Source organism: Suricata suricatta, chromosome 6 (genome assembly GCF_006229205.1).
Source record: "Suricata suricatta isolate VVHF042 chromosome 6, meerkat_22Aug2017_6uvM2_HiC, whole genome shotgun sequence".
Lineage (NCBI taxonomy): Eukaryota > Metazoa > Chordata > Mammalia > Carnivora > Herpestidae > Suricata > Suricata suricatta.
This window is the reverse complement of record NC_043705.1, coordinates 140630451-140638991: the sequence shown is the minus strand read 5'-3', so window position 1 is coordinate 140638991 and position 8541 is coordinate 140630451. Positions and strand designations below refer to the sequence as shown.

Sequence of the window (8541 nt, the reverse complement as noted above, 5' to 3'; positions counted from 1 at the left end):
TTTGACAATAAAATATTATGGAAAAAAAAAAAAAAAAAAAAAAAAGAAAGTCCTAGAGAAGGACCATTAAAGGAAGTGCACATCAGGGGCTCCCCCGCAGGCCTTGGGACCCCAACAATCACAGTTATAGACCTTCAAGCTTTGTAAGGTAAGAATATGCATAGGGCTGCAGGAGGAAAATGCCATAATCCCATAAGAGGGGAGTCCACATGCGCTGAACTGGAGATAGGGCCTGTAGGCACCCACAGACATAGGGAGCAGTGCACATGAAATTGCAAGACAACGTCCAGAAGCTTACGTGGAGAGTGTGTGCAGGCACACATGGAAACTACACATGGTTCACAAGGAGACAACACACGTGAGCTCATGTGAGGAGACGCACAGGGCTCACGTGGGGAGGTGCACACAACTCTTGGGGTCCTAAAATCCCTATCAAACAACTGCCCAATTTAATAGAAGAAGAATGACCCAGGAAGGTCCTGGGCTTATCCCCTCCCACCCAATGTAAGTCACCTCTGGGACCACAGACCAGGATCATTTGACAAGATGCTTTCTTTGATTTTAAAAGAAACTAAGACAAAATTTCCCCCAAGACCTTTCCAACCTTGTGTACACGCAGGACAAGGAGCATAAAAGTCAAGATTAGAAACTTCGGGTGCATGTTCTCCAAAGGCTTCCTGAGAGCTGACAAAGAGGAGATCCACTCACTACCGATTGGGATTTGAGAATAGGGAGCTCAGAAGCCAAGCATGCACCTCCTCGGGGCACCTGCCACGCTTCCTCCCCCTCAGGACGCTCAGGAGGGCTCACCTGTCTGTAGGGAGCCGGGCCCTGACCTCCTCCACTGGGGGGGCTCCTCACTGTCAGTGACTCCTCCTTTGCCTTTGCCTCTCGATGTCTAAGCTAAAGGTGATTCTACTGTTTCACTTCTTTACCGCCTCTCTCCCCTCTAGAATGTTAGCGGAGTGAGGCTAGGCCCTCCACCGGCCCCTGTGTTCAAGGCTCTGGTCTCAGTACCTAGAATAGAACCTGGTACAGAGTGGAGATTCAGTCAGCACCTGCTGAGACAAAATAATGATAAATAAACCGTACACCTAAATGCACCGCCGTTCGTTTCCAGAGGCCCTAGCAGAGAACAGATGATCTTACATTTAAAAAAAATTCTCTGGTTGGTTCTGGGAAAAATAGTGTGCTCGTGTCCCTGTCACTCACTGTTGTTCCTGCAGCAGTAACTGGACAGTGACTGAATGAGCACTGTGAGATTCAGGAAGAGGAAACGGGCATTAATTCCTCTTTGCGACTTCAAGCCGGGCGAGGCATTTCTCTGAGAGCTCGTCTCCCCGAAGCCCGTCTGCCCTCCGAGGGGGCGAGGGGAGCCACACTCTGCACCTGCCTCGACCCTGAGGACCCGGGCTCCGCAGGACGGTCGCATGCTGTCAGTGTGCACCTGCGATTTCTCATACGGCTCCCGAGACGCCTGCCTGGGGCGTATTTGTAAGTGTTCCAAAGGTGATGGAAAATGACACCGCACCAGGGTCTTTCATTTCCCTGACAATCTGTCGTAAGAACAAATGTCATCCGTCCTGGTGGCCTCCGGGATCACTCCATGCTTGGATCGTTCTGTCAGCAGCGGGTCAGTCTGGGATGCAGCAATTCCAAGCAGCCAATTCCAAGGAACCCGCTTTCATTGGAAGCTGTGGCGACATTCCACCGCGGGTCCTCAGTGAGCGTGCCCTGGGCTGCAGGGTTCCACCAGGGGTGCCCACGGGGGCGAAAAAAGCCCCGAGGGAGAAGCCACCAGCAGCTCACCGACACGGACCAGCCCCGACAAGCTCTAGGTTCAGGGCAGCCGGAGTCAAAGGTACACATCAGTTATCTGGACGGGTCTCATTACCCACAATGTAAAATAGATGTTTAACACAGGCCATTTTATCGAACTGCTGGCCACAGTCACCTGGAAACCACTGCCCGTGAACAGCCAGTAAGCAGCGGGATCATTTCTAGGAGTTTTAAATCACGCTGAAGGAGAGTAAGCAAATATCCAAATGTCCAGCGTTTACAGAAGCGGAATCCCAGCCGCGTCCTCATTAGACACGGCTGTTGAGATAGGACACTGCAAATCTTAGCAACTTCATGCCGTGGTCAGTCTTTGTACCTGAGCCTGGCGTGTCCCTTCGGCCCTCCTCCCCCACCGCATGCACGCTGGCACCATTCACACTCTTATAAAGCCTCTACTAACAACTGTCTCTTTAATAATGCAGCGTGGAGGAGAGGGCTACAATGATCTTGTTCTGCCCAAACCCTAGGGGGGCAGGAGAAAATATTTCCCAGCCCTCGCCTCCTTGAGATGTTAAAGCTTGATTTGCCATTAGCTTGGTGCTGAATACAAGGGCCCGATGGAATGGCGTCCTAGCAAGACCGATCATTCTACTGAGCAAAACCATAAATAGCACACTTACTTAAGACAATTTGAATGCAGAACAAGAGGTACCTTAGAAATAACTGTCCAGCTCACAAAACTACAGCCCTGAGTGGGCAGGCTGGAATTTAATGAAATGATGTAAAACGTATCCTTAAAGTGTCTAGAAGGTTTGGAATGTACTCCATTCTCTTTGGAATAGCTTGGGTTTGCATTACTAATTAATACAAGTTCCCAGTGACAGGGTGTGTGTGTGTGTGTGTGTGTGTGTGTGTGTGTGTGTGTGTGTGTGAAATGTGTACTACAGCAAATACCCACACCAAACACACAATGGCCAGAAACTGCATTTCTCTAAAAAGGAATCCCATTAAGTTTTTCTTTTTTTCAATATAATTTGTTGTCAAATTGGCTAACATACAGTGTGTACAATGTGCTCTTGGCTCTGGGGCTAGATTCCCATGGTTCATCACTTACATACAACACCCAATGCTCATCCCAACAAGTGCCCTCCTCAGTGACCATCCCCCATTTCCCCCTCCCCCTCACCTCCCCCATCCACCCTCAGTTTGTTCTCTGTAGTTAAGAGTCTCATATGGTTTGCCTCCCTCCCTCTCTGTAACTAATTTTTCCCCGTCTCTTCCCCCATGGTCTTCTGCTGAGTTTCTCAAGATCCACCTTTGAGTGAAAACATGATTATCTGTCCTTCTCTGCCTGACTTATTTCACTCAACATAATGCCTTCTAGTTCCATCCACATTGCTGCAAATGGCATAATTTCATTCTTTCTCACTGCCAAGTAGTGTTCCATTGTGTATATAAACCACATCTTCTTTATCCATTCATCAGTTGATGGACACTTAGGCTTTCGACAATAGCCAAATTATGGAATCCCATTAAGTTTCAACCTCCAGCATGTAAGATTTGGTGGTAAGCACCAGAATTAAGAGGTTGCTTGAGGAATCAGGATGGCCATGATACTAGGGATCACTTTCTGTCACTGCCAGCCTCTGCACGCAGAGCTATCAAATGCAGAGTCCACAGAGAATAACCCAGAAGCTAAAAGACTGCATCACACAAGCATGAAGACATAAAAACAAACTTGGCAAATGCAAAAAGGGAAATTAAATGACCTTTCAAAGGGCGATGGAGCCAGCTAGGAATGCTAAAAGATATTCATACTAGCCTCTTGCCGGCTGTCCTTGCTCACGGAATGTGAATTCCAAATGGTATTGGCAGGCATTTTCTCCAGATCCTTTGAAACACACAGATTCCTGACATCTAAGCATGAGGGTTAGTGAAAAATCACTATGTCGTTCTCATGTGAGGTGAGAAAAACTTCAGGGAATATAACAGTTAACAAAGAAAAAGAAATGACAGTTTAAATTCGAATTTGGAGAGCACCTTGCGAATTGTTTACACAGATGTGACATATTTACATGATAATTTCATGCTTCTCAGCACACAGAGGAAAATAAAACTTGTTAGATGACATAATAGGACCATTAATTCTATTAATGGATCAAGGGTTGTTTCTAGAGCCTTTCCGTTGCTTCATCATCTTGATATAATTGGCAATATTGTTACATCTGCATGTCACCACCTACTGCAAAAGGAAAGTAAAAAGAAAACAAGTTTGCTACCTTGCCTAGAAAAACAATGCTTCCTAGTGTCACAACAGTTGCCTCTTAAACAATATGAGTTTGAACTGCCCAGGTCTACTTGTGAGTGGATTTTTTCCAGTAACTACAGAACAGGACTGCAAGAGTATTTTTTCTTCCTTATGATTTGCTTAATACCATTTTCTTTTCTCTAGCTGACTCAGTTTATAATACAGAAAGCATACAAAATATGTGTTCATTGACTATTACTGTTATTGGTGAAGCTTCCGGTCAACAGTAGGCTATTTGCAGTTAAGTTTGGGGGGAGTCGAAAGTTACACGGGCATTTTCAGCCACAGGGGGTAGGGGAGTGTTTTGGGGGCTCCTGACCCCCGCTCTGTATCTGGAATAACCTCTCGCCAAGGCATTAAGAAACAATTTGGGACTGAAGAGTTTTCCAGCCATTGAAAGAAGAGAATAAAGAGCTTTGTCTACAATACTTATCTGAGAAAGCCCCAAAGAAATAAGCATATATCAGCCACAAAACCACAAAGCTACTTTAACGTGATGTTGCTACTGTTTCCTCCAACTGCGCTGAATCAGCTCCATTTCGGTGGCAACGCTCTGGAAGCAAGAAATGATAGATTGCAGTTGCGGCGGGCTTCACTTGGAAAGCACAGGAGGAATTTTCTTCCGTCTGCACTCACAGTCCATCACTTACTTGCAATTTCTGTAGGGTACTCTCCAAACTGGGAGAGATGAGGAGGCCACGGAATAGATTCAGATACAAGAGATTCGAGACTCACCCTTCACCCTGAAAAATATTCCATGCTGTCCATCTGTAAATGGAATTATAGCCCTAACAACACACACCGTGGCGCAGAGTGCCCCGGTGAACTGAAATTAAATGCCTATGAAAAATGGCTCCCTGCACGTCAGCATCCATCTGTTCTGGCCTCCTCTGCCTCCACCATTTGTCTTGATTTTCATTTAAAGCCGGCACTGTACTGTCTTGCACTCTGGGTACACTTCCTCATGGTTGCGGGTGGGTGCATGTTGTCCTTGTCACCCATGGAGCTGCACGGGGGAAAGAAATTACTTATTGATTTTCCTTTCTGTGGAATGGAGCGTGTGGAATGGCTTCTTGAACCAGGTCAGTAACGCATGTGGCTCCAGCGGTGGGACCCGAGACAGGGTGCCATGCTGGGACTATCTTGCCCACCAGACAGCCCTTCTTGGAACTGTCCCTCCCGAGACCGCCAGCTCCCACCCCTTTGATAAGACAAAGTATGCCCTTCGGAAGTTGGAAGGATGAACAAAAAGGCTACTTTCCCATCTGAGCACTTGAAACAGCGCATTGTGAGCTTTGTTCTACTTCTTAATTCTGAACGAGGCTTGGGATGGCTTGTACAGAAAGGAGGCGGCAGCTTGGTCACAGAGGGAGGGAGAAAGGGACAAGGGGGTAGAGACAGATCAGGAGCACACACATGGAGCGGGCAGGACCTGCGTGCTACAGCAGGATATGGAACTGGGTACCTGGGCTGAAGCCAACGGAAGAAGAGTCCTTCATAGCAGATGGAAGGGTTTGTGTTTTATCCAGGGGTAGCAAACTGGCTTGTGTACCAAGTCCAGCCCACCACCTGTTTTCGTAAATACACTCTTACTGGATTCCAGTATCTTGCCTGAGACCAAGGCAGCGGCCCAGGTAAACTTGTGTCTGTAAGAATGAAAGCTATGTATCTAGGGGAAACTGAGTCATGCGGCAGACCATACCCAACCAGCCCCAAGGGCACCCTCTGTCTTTGCTCCCCTTGGCCCCAGGGATCCCACTGGTGCTGGATACCCAGCCTCGTCCTTCTCACTGCTCTGATAAACCCTCTTCTTGCTGCCAAGATGCTTCTTGAACCCCAGCTTCCTGCCATCAGCTCAGAACACACTGGGAGTTCAGGAGAGTCAGTTGGTGATAACTGATTCTTTGAAAGAATTGTAATAAAATCCAGTTTTAACCTCTTTCTCAAGACTATAATTTTGTTCAACTGGTTGGCTCTACAGAAGAGATCTAGTAATCTCTGAACAATACAGTTTTTAAAAGTAATCTTTCTGACTGCCTGATGTTTCTATATTAAGTTCTTGCTGCAGCTTTTTGGAAAAGTAAACAAGTGTTAATGCAGATCATGTTATGCTTGGGTATAGTTAAAGAAGAGAAATAACCAAGGGGATACCAGAAGGTGAAATGAGTCATGAGCTCTTCTAAAGTCATAACAAAGTAAACAGGTAAATTCAGAAATTTCCAAGGACCTCACATATGCACAGGAAAAGTGTCCTACAGATTTATTTTTCCTTCTGGGTTTTGCTACTTGAAAAACCCAGACTTGTACTGCAGATAAGCAGATGTGTCCCAAGCATCCACATCAAGACCAGCCTTGACCGGCCCAAGGCCATCGACAATTTGAGATTCAGGTCTGCTATAAGTGCTCATTGGGCTTTTCCTATAAGACACTCATGGTGAATTACAAAAGGCAATTTAATCGCAATCTCTATAAAAACACATTGATAATAAGAAAAATCGCCACCAAATTGCAGCTTAGACTTTTATTTATTTTCAAAGACACTTTAAGTAATTACACATTTGGAAGGTTAATGTTAAATTCAAATTTAAAAAGTAAGATTAGCTTTTTTAATATAATGAATGGCCAATTTCTTGTTGTACTCATCATGTGATGACTTCTGCGGTGTTCCTGCCTGTGGGTGCATCCTAATACTGCCTCCTGGTGGTATTGTGGCTTAATTACAGGAAAGGCTTTTTTGAAAAACAATTCTTTGAAAGATGAAACATCAGGGGATTACAAACACCATGACATTAAGCAATGTAGCCCTGCGGTCTATGGTGGAAGAGCTGTGACCAAACGTCCATTTCTATCCTTTGAGAGAGACTACTGTGAGCTCTGTCGCTGAACTGAGAAATAAAATCACCACCTAGAAAATGTGGCTTTATTTTTTTTATGTTTATTTATTTTTGAGAGAGAAAGAGAGAGAGTGTGAGAGGGCTAGGGGTAGAAAGAGAGGGGAACAGAGGATCTGAAGTGGGCTCTGTGCTGACAGCTGAGAGCCCACTGCGGGGCTCAATCTCATAAACCATGAGATCATGACCTGAGCCAAAGATGGGTGTTTAACTGACTGGGCCACTCAGGCGCTCTGAAAATCTGGCCTTATTAATATGCAAATTCGGGTTAGTCAATCCAAGTTATTAAATGGCCTTGGGAAAAGAAACACGCGGTACACTTGGGCACCATTACTTCAACCTGCTCAGCTCAGACAGCTTGGCACTCAGTGTGGACTGGAAACAACACCCACCTGAGTTCTCCAAAATTGGTTTAAGGAACTGATTGGCCCATTTCTCCCTGGGCTTTTAAACCATGACAATTTGGGTCACGCAAAACCTCCAGAATGCTTCATGCCAAATGTCTGACCCAGATCCATCTAGTGTACTTCAAGATCCAGTGCAAACCCCACCGCCATAGTCTCCTCCTTTCTGTCTCAAGACTAAAGTGAATTCTCCAATCTTTTAGATAGCCCTGTCTACACCAGCCACCTCTACCACTTTATGCTTGTATAATGTTACACCATTTACTTCCTTCACTGACCTATCATGTGCTGTGCTTACCTTACCAGACAACGTTTCGGTTTGTTTCCTGTGGGTCTCTCTCCATAGAATGGATGCTTCCTGAGGGCAGGGACCTAGCCTGTTCTGCTCACAACTGCACACCTAGCTCCTTGCACAGCATCTAGCACATGGTAGATGCTGAATAAGTATTTGCCAAAGAATACACATTTAGTGCTGCTGAAGGTATTAGTCAGTCCTATGCTTGCTGCTGAGATGGTACAAATTATTTAGAGGACAATTTAGCATTATGAATGAAACTTCATTATGTGAATATAGTAGTGAAATGTAAAAAATAACCCAAGTGTTTGTGAAGAGAATGGAAATACATGATGTTCACCAAATAATAATATGTTATGCCCCCATCAAAGATGATGATGATCAGGGACACAGGCACAAGGGCCATCCTTAGGGCATCTGGGGGGCTCAGTCGGTTAAGGGATCCGACTTAGGCTCAGGTCATGATCTCAGAGTTTGTCAGTTCAGGCCCCATGTCGGGCTCTGTGCTGACAGTGGAGAGCCTGCTTGAGATTCTCTCTCTCCCTGCCCCTCCCCTGCTTGTTCTCTCTCTCTCTCTGTCTGTCTGTCTCTCTCTCTCTCTCTCTCTCTCTCTCTCTCTCTCACACACACACACACACACACACACACACACACACACACTCTATCTCTCACTCTCTCATTAAAAAATGATCACCTATATTTACTGACATAAAAAAAATGTCCATGACATATATTTTAAACTCAAAGACAAAAACAGAAACAGGGTTCACAACAGGTGTAATGATTAATTTTGTGTGTCAACTTAATTGGGCCACAAAGTGCCCAAATATTTGGTCAAACCTTATTTTGCATGTTTCTGAGTCT

General features: G+C 45.5%; 1 long non-coding RNA gene across 1 annotated transcript in view; it reads right to left on the bottom strand.

Moving 5' to 3' along the window:
• LOC115293294 overlaps positions 1-4901 on the bottom strand; it is a 13315-nt gene extending 8414 nt beyond the window's left edge. Inside the window, exon 1 of the long non-coding RNA XR_003909475.1 lies at positions 4823-4901. This is a non-coding gene — a long non-coding RNA (uncharacterized LOC115293294). The remainder of the gene's footprint in view (positions 1-4822) is intronic.
• Between the last annotated feature and the right edge of the window lie 3640 nt (positions 4902-8541).